Source organism: Acinonyx jubatus, chromosome E2, assembly GCF_027475565.1.
Source record: "Acinonyx jubatus isolate Ajub_Pintada_27869175 chromosome E2, VMU_Ajub_asm_v1.0, whole genome shotgun sequence".
Taxonomy (NCBI): Eukaryota; Metazoa; Chordata; class Mammalia; order Carnivora; family Felidae; genus Acinonyx; species Acinonyx jubatus.
The window spans coordinates 15,618,319-15,631,997 of NC_069396.1; the positions used below are offsets into that span (position 1 = coordinate 15,618,319).

At 41.5% G+C, this 13,679-nt stretch overlaps 1 long non-coding RNA gene across 1 annotated transcript; it reads left to right on the plus strand.

The window, feature by feature from the left end:
• The first annotated feature begins 5,087 nt into the window (after nt 1–5,087).
• LOC113604337 (uncharacterized) lies at nt 5,088–11,770 on the plus strand. Its single transcript, XR_003426222.2, has 3 exons — nt 5,088–5,911; nt 6,521–6,691; nt 8,997–11,770. It is a non-coding gene; the product is annotated as an uncharacterized LOC113604337 (long non-coding RNA).
• The last annotated feature ends 1,909 nt before the right edge of the window (nt 11,771–13,679 follow it).

The following is a 13,679-nucleotide window of genomic DNA, read 5'->3' on the forward strand; positions in this document are numbered from 1 at the left end:
CCACTTTTACAATTTACCAACAAACTGCTAGTCCATCCGAGCCTTCCTACATGATAATTGTTTTCACAGCTGGGCCAGAAATGCTGTATGTTGTATGTGTCTTGGCCTTGGCCTAGCTCATAAGATGTGAGCTCCCCAAGGACAGGGCTTCTATCTTAACCATCTTTGCTGATTACATGGAGCGAAGGCCTTGCAGCTGCTGATCAATATTCTTAGAACTGAACCAAAATATCTTGTTCTCATTAATTTGACTTCCTTCAAGTTGACTGTACTTCCCATCCTGATCCTGAGTCATTTTTCCTGATAGCCAAATAACTCAGCATGTCTGGGATAAAGAAATGCCTGTCACTGAGCTGTCCATTCTCTCAGGATTGGCTAGTAAGAGGAAAAGGAGAGGAGGGGACTTCTGGCAGCCTTAACATGACTGAGGTATGGCTTGGCCAATTAAGTACTTCATACTAGAATATTCCACGAATGCTATAGGATGGAGAAGTAATTCATCACATATATTTAAAGTTGAATTTACCGATATTTTATGGTATTGGATATTATTTCTATTAACATTTTATGCTGAAATTACAGAATGATTCGTGAGTACTGAATTTTTGATTGCTTTTACACTTTCTGGGACACTATTAAACTTGATTTACGTTAATAGCACTGTAAGAAGATATTAACAATGAAATTTCCAAAAGCACTTAGCATCTCATAATTGGAGTTAAATGACAAAAAAAAATGAGGGGATAATAAAGTAAAGAGAAAAAAGGAGAGAGAAAGTTTTGACAATATTCTTTTTAACCTGTGGTTCTTAATAAGATTTTTGCAGGAATTGTTTTAGGTTAGGAAAGAATCAAATCTCCGATCAAGAGAGATGACGCTGATTTATTAGAAGAGTTTTATAATACAGAATAAAGACCTGGCTCCAGGTAGACAGTACGGAATTTACTACTTCCAAGAGAGAAAATTTCCCAGTTTCTGGAGTAGGAAGAAAACTTCATTTATCATCTTTTTCTTCTGTCCATGGGGACTAGAAGATAATACAATTTTTTTTAAATAAAAGGAACTGATTTAGTCAGAGTTGCTGGATTACAGAGAGGCGGATAATTAAAGCACAGACATCAAAACCAAAACAATAATAACAGTCATCATAACAAATTTTATTGAGCCCTTATTACGTGCAGGCTCCATGCACAATCTCATTTAATTTTCACAGCATTCCTATGCACTAAGTGATACCGTTGTCTCCATTTCACAGCTAAGGAGAGACTCAAAGAAGTGCATGACTCTAGAGAAAGTGATACCACCAGGATTTGAACCCAGGCAGTCTGGCTCCTGAGCAGGTCCTTAACCACCACACTAGTTTGAGCACAACTGTTACAAGAAGTCTGGTAAATGTCAAAGCCACATCATGTGTAGCTTTCATTAGCTATGGTGCTTTTGCCTTCCTGGACTCCTTCCTCCCTAAAAAATTATTCAAACTTATGTTTTATGACTGCACTGACATTAATATAAATACATTAACATTAGATATTAAAGCATTTTCTTTGACTGGGGCACCTGGCTGGCTCAGTCAGGAAAGCATGCAACTCTTGATCTCAGGGTTGTGAGTTAAAGCCCCATGTTGGCTGTAGAGATTACTTAAAAATAAAAAATATCTAACCCCCCCGCCCCCACATTTTCCTTAACCAAAATTTTTACCATTTTAATGATTTTAAAAGAAATTAAAACACTGTGGGCCCCTGAAAGTGTTGTAGCGTGTCTACTGAGACTAATGGAGAAGTCGGCCCTGGTTAGCATGACAAAAAAGCCACGACTCGAACATGATATCATGTAACCTCATTGCTGATTATGACAGGATCCAGAAAGCTATGGCAATGGAATAAATGGAAATAACATGAGAAGAAGAATGAAGGGGTTTTCACCCCCCTCGTTTTTTTGGAGGACACATGGCTTGGAGCCTTGTTTGCTCCTTGAGGAGTGCAACTCCAGAACTGTTGAGGTCTTTATTGACTTTATCTACATTAATACAGTTCAATTTAGTTAAAAAAAAAAAAAGCAAAACTTGGATACTTAACTGATAATACTGGCAGCAAACTAACAGATTATTATAGATGGCTAGGGTCAGAGACATTGCCCTTAGGATTCTGACCTGGGCTGTTTTTTGGGAAGGGATTCCCTAGAAATACAGAGAAAAGCCCATCAAATGCCTCAGTCCTCACTCACAGCAACAAACTGTAGTTTCTGTCCCAAAGAGAAATGAGATTCATCCATTAATGTTTCTCCCCAAACCAATAATGCTTCACATGACCCATTATCTTGGATGCTAATAAATGAAGGGTCATTCTGAGATGATGTTGAATCTCAAGTTTTGGCCAAAACCTGAATGTATTCTGAATAAAAGTAATGAGGGAAAAACAATATTTATTTTTAGTTCCCAAATCGCTACTCGACCACCGACCTGGATATAACATAAATCCACACATGTATGACCACATTACCATGTTAGGGTTTAGTATCTGTTTTGCTTTATGATAAAAATAATCTCAAGTTAGCTCTGGTTGAATTAGATCCTTTGCAAGGAGTTCTCTCAGTGTTAGACACAACATCCTGAATGAGATTTATGTGTAACACATTATCTGAAATTTCCCTCTTTTAAAGCCATGGTTTAAAAGGGAGGAGAAATGCATACTTGTATTAAGCAAAGAAAATGCCCCAGGAATCCAGGAAAAAATATTTTCTTTGCAGTTTTTAACTCATTTAAAATCATGCCATTTTATGAACTTCTTTAGTTTATAGGACTTTTAAACCAGAGAACAGATAACCAAGTGTATGGCATTTATAGACTTCATTAGGAAATTGGGCATTATTTACCTGAAAAATGATTGAGAATGTGAGTCTGGGATTCTGTTAACATCATAGGCAACAAAAGGCACAAAGTAAAAGGCAACTGATAAGCAAATGATAGATGATTGAATGGATAGACACACGAATAGATTAATGAATAGAAGGAAAAACAGATGGATAATACAGAAGAATGAATTAATAGAGACACAAAGGATAGGCAAGTAGATGACAGATAATAGAAAGATATTCATAGATCAATACCTGGTTAGAAAATGGATAGCTAGATGCACATGGATGAACAGAATGCTGGGAAGCAGAATAAAGAGTTGATATATAAATGAATATAGTTAGGTGAATGGAGAGGTAGATGCTTGAGATTGATGAACATAAAGATAAATTTGGAATGAAGTCGTAGATAGATAGAAGGGTACAACAATATCACAATTGCACCCAACTGGAATGGAATACCAATGAAGATAATGACATTTCTCTTCATGGAGCTATTTTAAATAATTTAACTGTGTTGGGGGAAGTATAGGCTAGAAGGAAGAAGTGAGTCAGTCTCTAGGAGTCCCAAAGTTTCACAATAAATGTCTTAGTTATAAGGAGAAAACACATGGGTGTGCCATGATGTAGCCACTCCTGCGTAATGCTTGAATCTGGCCCACTCAGCCTCTTTGACACACACTAGAACAGTGAGGGATGCACAGAGTGGCGGGTGCACAGGACAGCCTTCATGCATCCTTGGTGATGCACAAAAAGTCCTGCCTTTTTGCCTCTTTTTCACTTCTGATATTCACATATACCTTCACTGGTCGACCTACTCAGGAAGGTCTGATGTTGTAATTAATCCATGTCATAGGAGGATGTAGTATCCGCAGAATTTATGAGTGGGCTTGAGCTGCCGTGATGAGTAGGGGCACCTCAGCCCGAGATATAAATTCCTCTGCTAATTGGATTGCTGGAGCTAATCAGAAGCCAGAAAGGGGATAAAAAAAAAAAATCCGTGTTCCTTCTCCTGCTGCTGCTGCTGGCTGATAAAGCGCACAGCTCCTTTCTGGACAGGGGGTGCTGGAATTGAATCCTCTTCGGAGGTCTCACTGTAGATGGCTATCTCAAAGGTGACGCATCCCTTTTGTCACCAGGCCAGCAGAAGACAGAGCAATGGGAGAAAAGAGGAGAACGATCCCAAAGAGATTTTACTACTGAATCAAAAACAAACAAACAAACAAACAAACAAAAAACCAAAAAAACCACCACCAGAGTGAGTGGGGGGACAGATGAAAGAGGACATCAAAGGGGGACATCCAATGGCCTGAGAGAGCTAGAAGCTTTTTCAGCAATGAGGTGTCACTCCCTGGGACACGTGAGCGTGCCTGGCTTCCACGTGGGGGCATAACTTCAGGAGGCCTCATCTCAACAGCCAGGACTGGGCGCAGGCAGGAGAAAGTCACCCAAAGCATATTGTCTAGAGTAAGATGCTCCTGGGCTCACTTTCCTGAAGGTGAGAAAGCCAAGGGGAGGGTGCAAATTCCATTCCGTACTAGGGCAAGTGCAATTCAGGAAGCTCAGGTGAACGACGGAAGGATGGAGTCGTAGGGGAAGGGGTGGATAAAAGCCCAGGGTCCAGAACTGCTCGCCTGCTGAAAACCCAATGGCGCAGAGAGGAGGGAGGGAGGGGACGCTTCCTCTGCCCCCACTCTTTCTAGGTTTTGCATGAGGGCAGGAAAAGGCAAGTTTGTGTTCAATGTCCTTCTTACCATTCCCACTGAGAATAAATAGCTGGTTGCAGCTGACAGAGGGAAACCTCCCGACTCCAGGGCACCGGTTAGACCTTGGTGATCTTTCTCTCTTCTTTGCTTGTCTAAGGCTCTAGCCCTTCTCCACAGAGGAAAACGTGTCCCTAATATTTGGTTCCACCAAGCTGAGGGGCCTGCAGTTCTCTCTTTAAAGTCCTCTTTTTGTCTCTCCTGCCTTCTTTTCTGTGATTTCCACTTCTTTGGCCGCATTTCTACTGGAGCCCTCTACATACACTAAATCCTTAGCCACGATGAGTAGGCAGCAAGCCCCTCTTGCACACAACAAAGACTTCTATTTTTTTCCCCTATCTTTTGGGCGACACGATAAAAAATAACCCTGTATTTATGCAAATTGCAAAGTAGCGTGTGATAATGAAAACAAAACAGTGCTGGCCCGCAGCCAAGACATGGCACTGACGGGGGCTCCCGACCATTTGGCTCTTGATTCTTTGGGGAAAGCAGCTGTAGAGAAAGGAGAATGCACAACACCCTCGTCACACGCGCACTCACACGCGCACACCCTCGACCGCACGCATTCCGGTACCGTCACCTCGGAGCCGGCAAGACTTGGGATCCAAATGAAGTTCTGCTGCCTACCGCCACGAGCCCTCCAGCGTCGTCCCCCACGAGCCTCCCTGCCCCCTGCTCCTGATTCCCTTTCAGGAATTTACAAACATTTTCCGCAGATCAATATCTGTATTGATTATTCATTGTGAGTGAGTCGTGTGTCTTTGGTGATCCGGCTCGCAGAGGTAGCAGCCAAAGCCTGCTGCAGGGGAAAAAAAAAAAAAAAACACCAGAAGGCGAGAGGGACCCAGCTCTTGCTGGGTCTGCGGCTGTCGGCGACACAGAAAGGAAGAGGAAACGAGGAAGGCACTGGGAAATGAAGGAGTGGACAAGGGTGGAAGAGAAAGAGGGAGCAACAGCAAGAAAAACCAAGTGATGATGGGCATCTGGTTCCAGGGATCTCGGTGGCTTGGAGGAAGCCCCCATCGTGGTCTGCTGCTCCGTGCACCGTGCAGCGGACTCCCTCGGCTCTGGGAGTGAGAAGTGACTCACAGTTTTGGTATCTCCTACGTAAGAGCTTTGGGGGGATTCCTTGGCTTGCTGACAAGGACAGGAAGAAAGCAGCAGCAGCGAGGTAAAACACGATTACTTCCAACTGCCTTGTGGAGGATATGCAGTCGCTTGGTTCGACTGGAACAGCTTGCCGCTCTCTGATGGCACGCGGAGGGAGAATAATTAAAAAGGCCAGCATCACTTGCTAAGTGAGTAAACACAAAGCCGTTCCAAACGTGCTCTCCAGCTAATGAGAAGCTGTAATTTCTTATACTTGAAGGCGAAACAAGACAGTGATGGGGCTTAGTGGAGTGTGTGTTTGCCTGGATATGGAGGTGGGGGTGGTGGTGATGGTGGTGGTGGTGGTGGTGGTGGAGGAGATAAATCGACTAATTGTTGGCAATGTTTAACAAAGGGATTACTGGAAAAGACAGTGAAATGATGACAGGAAAACATCTTGGACCAGAGCCAAAAAAAAAAAAAAATCGAGGCAAATCAAGTCTGCAGCTCAGAGGAAACACCCCTTGCTCCTGTCGGAGGCTCCGACAGGAATTGCCTGGTGTTCCTCAGCCAACATGAAATCCTGTGTGGGCACCAGGGGACAGGACCAGGGACCACCAGGGTGTCCAGAGGAAGGAACCACAGCATTCCAGGTTACACAGCTATGTCATACTTTAAGAAAACAAAACAGTAAAAACCAACCTGTCCTTTCCTTTTAATTGGAGCTCCTGCATGCTCAAAATTGCTTCGGTTTATTAAAAGCAACCCTAAATGTGCCTTCTGATAATAGGAGCTGCCGATTCTCTGTTTGTCTCCAGGAAGCTGCTGCAATGTTACAAAAATATCCTGGAAAAAGGAGGTTGAGGAGATTCGGTTTTCCGTAGACTGGGCTTCTGGCGATGGTGCCAGGTGACTGTCTTTTGCCATTTGAACCACCATGGGGGAGCTAGTCTGGGGTTCCTCTTCTGTTGTCACCCAGCTGTGGCATGGTGAGTCCAAAACCAGTCATGAATAGGACTTTTTTTAATACAGGGTTCCAAACACAAATGACAAAGTGGAGACCCCGAGGAATAAAATGAGCTGGATCTTCTTTTATTTCTGGGTGTTCATTTAACTGAGCTATCTGGTTCTCTTTCACCTGAATGGAATTGGGGCTTTTTTTATTGAAAGGATTTCTGAGACTGGAAGGTCAATAGATAAGATGTCCTCCTTCTGACTGGGGTTTTATTCTCCATATCGCTTTTTAAATTCGGACTCCCCCATACATTGCAAGTTTCTTGAGTAGGAGAGATATATCCTGCAGAAGTATGCCTTGGAAACCCAGAGAAGGAGGAATTAAGCCAGTCGTGGATGACTTGGGCACCTTGCGTTGCATTTCTTCAGCATTCATAGAGACCTGTGTCTATACTGTGTGTGTGTGTGTGTGTGTGTGAGTGATGGCATTACATGTAGTGTGTGCTTGCATGTGTGTGGCTCTGTGTCTGTGTCTCTCTCGGAGAGGGAGGAAAAGAGAATAAAGTCGGAGCAGACAGTGTTTGGGCATTTATGCAATTCATGCCGAGAATGCTCAATGCTGCAAGGCAGACAGCCACCCATCCCCGGACTCTGCTGCTCTGGAGGGCCTGTACAGACCTGATCTGAATGTTAAATGCAGGAGATGAAATTAGCATACTAACCAAAGATGTCAACCCCTCCTTGCGATCAGTAAATGGCCGTCTACTCTCTTTAAAGCCGGCATCGCCATGCGCGCCAGCCACTTAACCATGTCCTCTGTCAGGTCCTTTTTTGTGTTTGTTTTTTTGTTTTTGTTTTTTGATGAAAGACTGGAAATTCATTAATGAGGAGGGAAGGAAGGGCTTCAAGGGGCTGTAATGAAAACAAATGATCCTCTTTAAACCTCATGACGGCCAAAGCTGGTGTGTGTGGGGGGTTTGCTTTCTGCTCTGGGGCTGGAGAATAGGAAATTCCAGACAACAGACCACTTGACGAGAGCCCAAGAACGCAATGCTTGGGAATTTCTTCTATGTGGCAAACACCAGCCACAGCCAGTACATCTGTATGAATAAAACTTAGGAATGAGCTTTCTCTTCCTAACTCTAAAGTGTGGTCTACCAGATGTCTTTCCACTTCACCACAGGTTATCAAATTTTCTTGACCTTTTGAGGGTAGGAAGAGCCTCTTGGGATCTTTTGGCGAATTGTCTCAGCTTCTGAAGTAATACGAATTTTTCTCTTGGGCTACGCATTAGACTTATCCCAAAGGAAGTAGTTGCTTTTATTTTAATCTCTAGCATACAGAAAAACTCACAAGGAAGATTTGACTTATACTTCTGCAGAGCCCCATGGTAAAGTAGATGGAATGTTGTTTAAGAGCTAAGAGTCAGGCACTCCCCACCAAGTATCTGGGATGGGAAAAGTTTGTTTCCTTTTTCCATCTTTTAGCCACTTTATCCTTGGACAAACATCTTCTCTTCCATTGTAGTGTACCAGTGGTCTGACATATAACAGGGGTCATACTGTCTGACATACTTCAGGCTGACCTGTGGGCCCCAGCCCGAGGAGGCAAGAGGGAGGAGTGGAACTTGGGATGAACTGGAGACAGAGCCGCTCACTTCTATTTAGGGCTATAAAAGCCACGCTTTGTGTTGCCTAATCTTCCGATGTTCTAAGAGGTGGTAGATATTGGGATGTTTAAATATAACTATATTGATTTTGAAACACTGGTTCCAGTTGTGTGTGTGTCTTAAACAATCCATGGGTCAAACAAAAAATATTTTTGAGGATGGTCTTGGTCCACAGCATGCCACTTTACAATATTTGCTTTAGTTTAAAATACCTAGCACCTATGTATTTTTGTTTTATTTTATTTTACATTATATTTTCCTAATGCCCAGGCTTTCTGTAAAATACTTTATTTTATTTCATTTATAATATATATACATATTAGCAACTATATGGCACACATCAGTAGGAGGGTATATTCTGTTGGACCAAGAGGGAACTGCTAATTTAAAACAATAAAGAGGGGAAGGAAATGGATGTGTGCCTGGCTTACTTGCCTTGTGGTCCCTGGCATCTTAGCAGTCATGGTATAATGCTATCCTTTTCTAAGGTAGTGATCTCCACAAAGATTTTTTTCCTTACAAAGGTCATGGCTGGGAAGATTAAATACCTAGAAAGAAATATGTTTGCATATTTTCATATTTATCTCCACCTGTTGTTACCATTAGTGATTAGTGAGTGCTATGTTAATGTTTAAAAACAATTAATTTTTTTTCCTCTTATTCATCCACAGAACTCTACATCTCAAGTGAGTAAGAAAAAAAAAAGATAGAAATCCCCAGAAGAGAGATCCTGCACGTAGTTTGGAAGAAATTTTTCCCATGGCACCTGATATAACTTCAGCAGGAAAAGGCGTCTCAGCAGATGGTAACGGGCAGCAAGGAGGCCCCCCTCTCACACAAGTACAATAGGGCCTTCCAATTTCCAAGGTGTTCTTCATGCGTATTATCCTGTTTAATTCTCACTACAACCCAGCAAGGCAGATTGTATTTAGCTTGTTTTGCATGTGAGGATATGCAGGCTCTGGGAGATGACGAAACTGCATCAAGTTGGAAGCTGGTAAGAGGCATTCACAGATTCTGAGTCTTAGCCTCATGCTGTTTCATTATTCTTCATAGATTCTTCTAGAAATATCCTCTTCAGAACCCCTTACCCAAGGCTTCCTCTATTCTTGATCCTCTCTCATCCTCCCCACCCTTACTCCCTCACTATGAGGTTCTCATTTTGTAATCTGTGTAATTTGTAGTCATGTGCAATTTGAAAATGCTCCTTATACCCTGCCAGCAGTTAAGAACCAGGGCTAAGTTCCAACTGGCAATGGCAGAAACCTTCTTTAACTTTTCACTTTCTCTTATCTGCCCCCACCTTGTTCCCTTGAAAGTCAGGTTTATCCACAGCCAGTCTACATTTGCCCTGTTTTTAGCTCTTTGCTTTCTTTTGCATCTCTAACAGAGCACTCTGCTTCCATTTCTACTCCCCATTAAAACTACCTCAGGTCATTAATGACCAATTCAATTGTACTTTCCTTCCCCATAGTTACAGTCTCTTGACCACTCCCTCCTCCATGACACTCTTGTCTTCTTTCCTATCTGATACGATGCTATGCTAGATTTCCTCCTTTATTTATGGCTGCTTCATCTCAGACTTATTCTTCCTTTTTAATCCCTTTAATATTAGTGTTCCCCCAAGTGATTTCTGTGGTTCTCCTCTATTCTCAACTGCCTTGTGTAAATGTAAACCCTTGATTTCAATAGTCATCTCTAAACTAATCATCAAATTCTCATCTCCAGCCCAAACCACTCTCCTGAACTCAACTCTGGATATCTGGCTGCCTGCTGACATCTCCTCAGGCACTCCTAACTCAATACCCTCTAAACTTACCATCATCCCCAAACCTTCTCCTTCTGGATCCCTTTTCCTTCACCCCTCTCACTGCCAACTGCTCTTTGAGTTCTTTCAATACTACTTTCTTAATTTCTCTCTAACCACTCATTTCCACTAAATTCTGACTGCTCCTCTCTTGGTTTATTTTCCCAGTGGCTTTCTAACAGCCCAGCTGTTCTCTTCATTCTCAGACAAGCCCAGCCCACAATGCATTCTCTGTACTACTTCTAACTCATCTATAGAACATGCAAATATGACCATTTTGCTTGCCTCTGTGAACCTTCAGTGGACTCTTTCTAACTTGGTCTTCAAGGCTCCTCATGATCAGGGCCTTGCATCTTCCCAGCCTTCTTTCTTAAAATTCTTCCATTTCTCACCCTATATTATAGGTCACAGAATACTCATAGCTCTTTTATGCCTCTAGGGTTTCATAAAATGTTCCTGCCTCATGGAATGTTCACCTCTACTTTTTTTCATTTGGCCAATTCCTTCACCTTCATGGTTCTGTTCCAGCAAGAAGCAATACACCCCCCCACCCCACCCAAGACTCCTACTACAGATTATATGCTGCCACAAGCCCTATACCCCTGCCCGCTGTCCCACAGCATTTACCCCACTGGCATAGTAATCAGGTTCTCCTATTTGACTGTGAGACACTTAAAGGTAGAGACTGTGACTTTTATCCCTGTGTTCCCAGAACCCAGCACAGGTTCTGGTGTATACTGGATGCTTAATATATTAACATTACTGTTTTTATTCTGAGTATCATAAATGCTGTTTTTTTTGAGCTGTCAAATTACAGGTCCCCCAAATAATCAAACTGAGGGAAATACAGCAACCATTTCTCATGGTGGAAAAAAGATTTCCTATGGTGCAGTTCTCACTTACATCAGTTTTTTGACTTCTGTCAGGTGAGAAATGAATGCTGGGGTGGTCTTGAGGTGTGTGCTGATGTGGTAGAAACTTTGGAGTTAATTAGCAGCTTTGGCTAAAGCTGAACTTCCTTTGTGGAGTTCCTGGAGGAAACACTAAATTAACAGTTCAAGGTTACTATTAGAAAAATAGCCTGTTTCCCTTAGGTTATGCCTCAGGGAGCTCGTTGTTCTCCCTGCCATTTCTAAGATGTGTCTACCTTCCTTTGGACCTGGCTACATCTGCCACTTTAAGCCTAGTCTTTCTAACAAAGGTGAAATCCCTTGAGGTCAAGACTGCTGAATGCTTCTTTTGCATATCTTCCAATAGCAGTATATTCTAGTACATTCAGTTAATACTGGTTGAATTGAACAGCAGGAAAAACTGTCTACCATAGAAGGAATAATCAGGATGGCTTTTTAAGTGTCCATCTTCCACAAAGCAGAAAATGGCATGAAATTGTTAGTACCATAGTACCTTGACAGTCCCATGAAATAGCTCATGACATCATTAGGAATTCCTACATTTGCAAATACAGCCCATTCTCATTATTTATGGTAGTTATATTCTATAAAGTCAACAAAGACTTTGAATTAGCAAATGGTGAACTATTGCTCCTAGGAGAAATATAAGGTTAGGTTCCTTTGAGCCTCTGGTCATCATATTTTTGTCAAGTGATCAATACATAACCTTGTTTTAAGTGTGTTTTTGTTTAAAGACGTCTTATTTAATATATATTGCTGATTCATTAGTAGCACTAAATAAACAGGGAATAAAACACCTGTCTACAGTATGAGAATTGAAACAAGAAGGCAGAGTATTGCTTCATTCAAACTCGGCTGGGAATGTGTCTATTGAAGTACTTATTCTATATTTTTGCCCCTCTGTACATGTCCACAAATGACCATCAAAACACTGTAAGTACTGCTGCATTACAAATAACTTGGAGTAGGTGAATTTTTAAGTACAGAGTCTATGAATGAAGATTCATTGTATTACCGGAATATATGGACAAAACATTAGAGCTTTTGCTTATTTCCAAGTAGAGATGATGATGACCTTGTTCACAGCGCAATTCTGACTTTGGAGTTCATTCTTTAATTTGTACAAAACTTCATTCTGGAAAAGGATCACCTTCACTTTCTTGGAACTCTTCACATAAATAATTGCCACTCACTAGAAGTTGATTGTTGGGGGTGGGATGGTGCATTTTACTCAAAGAAACAAAACTGGTTTGTTGCAATGAGATGCAAAGGCTGGGCAATCATTTAGACTCCATCTCCAACTAGGTGAAGTCTCCCACTGTCACCTTTACCCGCTTAATGTTTATGATTTAAAGGTGGCCTCAGCAAAATTACAATTGACTCATGTTAGGCTTCTTTGCCTACATGAAGAGGATTTTATATGACTGTCTTAAAAAGCTATTCTTTGGAGCTAAATCGTGCCCTCTTTGGGTCATATCTTCACTTACATTTCATTTTGCAAACAGCTGCTCAGAAGTTCATTTTTTGCTGTTTTCTTATTGATTTCCATCTGGTTGCAAAGAATGGATGAAGCATTCTAAACACTATGTTACCCTTTCACACAAGCCAGAGGCACAGACACACATGTGTTTTAGAAGTCAGGAAAAGGGGTAAATCAGGAATTTACAGTGTAAAGCATAGCAGGATTTCAGATAACTGGAGTGATGACAAGAGCCTCTGGAACTTCTTACTATGTCTTGCTACAAGTGAGCTTGGAGTTGATTCCAGCAGGATTGGAATCTCTGCTCTGTTATATATGTTTGCTGCCATCCTAATGGAATTGGATAACTGCCTTGAGAGCTGTTCCCTCTTCTGGGAAATGGGGACCATGATACCAACCTCCAGGAATGACTGTGAGGATTAAATGAGATAAATGTATGTAAAGTGCTCAGCTTGAAGTGAGGCAGAAAGGTACTATGAAAATGGGAATTGGGAATTGTTGCTTTTGTTATAATTTTGTAGATTCCTAATTAGTCATCTGCCCTGACTTCTAGGTAATACACATTCATGGAAACATGGAAGACTGGAGTTGAAAGAGCTGCTCTAGGGCAACTTCCGCAATGCACAGAGGAGAATATTGGCCGAACAGGATTAACTAGTGTAGCATTCCACAGCTAGTTAGGGCAGAATCAAAAGGAAAATGCAGCTCTCTGAAGTCTGGTTCACAACTATTCAGTAAAGTCCTCTATACCCACATTTCCCTTATAGAACCTACTACAACTATCTGTCTGCCACCCCTTCTTCCTTAACCACTAGCCTGATAACCATTGCTCTGTGGACTGGTATCTTCTTTGGCAGAAACACTTGGAGCTAATAGCAACAGCCAAGTAGAGTTTTTAGAACAGGAATCATTGAGCATGATTTCTTCATATTTTTGACTATATCTATATCTATATACACATACACACACACATATATATGTATGTGTATGTATATATATACATACACATATCTATATGTGTATGTATATATATATATATATATATATATAAAGAAATCATGTATATATGAAGAAATCATATATGTATGTGAAGAAAACATATATATACACATATATCTATGAACAGATAATATTCACAGTATATTAATGTAATACA